A 1,800-nucleotide genomic window follows, 5' to 3' on the forward strand; every position below is an offset into this window, starting at 1 on the left:
AATTTAAGGTGGTTTATATTTATTAAATTTAAACCAACGTTTTATGATTACACGATAGAAGCTCGTGTCTTGAATTTACTAGTTTGGTTGTGCTTTTTATATCTTCATATTTTAAAATTTTTAGGGTTTCTTTTGTACATAATGTACAAAATTTATCTCCTGGTTTATATGATTTGCAAGTCTCAATTATTTTCCATTTTAAGTTGAAAGAAATATTGCTATTTTTTAGTTGCCAAATATAGTTGGATAGAGTAGTTTGGTTTGATAGAGAGTTATTTTTAAAAGAATGTTTGTGCGTTGAAATTCTATGTTTTATTGGGCCAGATGTGGAACCAATATATATTACCTCTTGATTATTATGATTATTTTCCGTTAGGTCTATTGTTGGATTATAATGTGGTGGGTTGGTTAATAATTGATCGGTAGATTGATTTAAGTTGGTGTTATTATTTAATCTGGTAGTTGAGTTATGGCTGTTGATAGGTTCTTGTATATTTGGAGTTTTTGATACTGTGCAGCTATAGATAACATTTTTAATTTTACATGAGCCTTGTAGGGGACATTTATTTTTTCTTCTACAGTTACAGTCCGATGTATTTTGTATAGTTGTATTTTGTAGTTTATTAATTTTATTATTATTAGAGCTAATTATTTTCTGATGAAGGTTAGGCATAGTAGAGTAAGAGACTTTAATTGTGTTCTTATTGAAAATCTTATTATATCTATGGGGGGCTTTAAAGTTCTTATCTAATATTTTAAAAAATTCTCTAGCTATGTTTGTTTCTAGGTTTTTGGAATACGGGGGGTTGAACCATAGGATCTCCTTGTGTCTATTCTTACGTTTGCGGGTTTTAGTTTGTTGTTTATTTATATTATTATCTAATATTTGTAGTTTGGTTTTATCTTTTTTTGTCTCCTGGTTATTTTTCTTAACTCGTATACGGGAAGACATTGCCATATTATATGTTATTACGCTCTTAATAGGTTTATTTTTAATGCAGTTTATGTTTCTATCATTTTCATTTATGAATTTAATTTGTGAATTATATCCAGAGTTTTTAAGGGCTTCATTATAGTATTTTTCATTTTTGGTAAATATTGATTTAGTAGAAGACAGTCTAGAAATTCTTAGAGCGATATTGGGAACTATTGATTTTAATATTGATTTAGGGTGGTTTGATTGATTGTGGACATATAGAAGTGATTGGTTAGGTTTATGGTATGGTTCAAAGGTAGAATTTTCAAGATTTAAGGTTATGTCTAAGAAATTAACAATTTTTTTATTAGGGTCGATTTTTATACTAAGTCCATAATTTTTAAATAATTTATGTAGAGCTTTAATTGCATTTTCATAATTTTTATTAGTAGAATTCGTTATGAAAAGTGCATCATCTCTATACAGCCCTCCTTCAAGTTTGAATTGTTTATGGAGTATGCAATGTATTTCATTTAAAAGGAAAAGGCCAACTAGATCAGTGACCTGAGTCGAGTCCGTCGATCCCATTAAAATGTTGAAGTGGTTAGGGGTATTTTTCCTGGTCCAATATTTATTATCAAATGTTATTAAAGACTGTCTAGCTATAAGTATTAGTTTAGTTTCGACTTGAGTTATATTAGTTAATTTTCGTGCCATTAATAGAGATTTATTAAGTAGGATAGGTGATATAGATTGGTAATATGATTCAATGTCAAAAGAAAGAAATTTAATATTATTTTTATTTTGAATATTAGAAAACCAGTCGATTACTTGGTTTGAAGATTGCCCCTTAAAAACTTGCAAAAAAAAAAAAAAAAAAAAAA

The sequence above is a fragment of the Euprymna scolopes genome, unplaced genomic scaffold (genome assembly GCF_053919585.1).
Source record: "Euprymna scolopes isolate OS-2025 unplaced genomic scaffold, ASM5391958v1 sca109, whole genome shotgun sequence".
Classification (NCBI taxonomy): Eukaryota; Metazoa; Mollusca; class Cephalopoda; order Sepiida; family Sepiolidae; genus Euprymna; species Euprymna scolopes.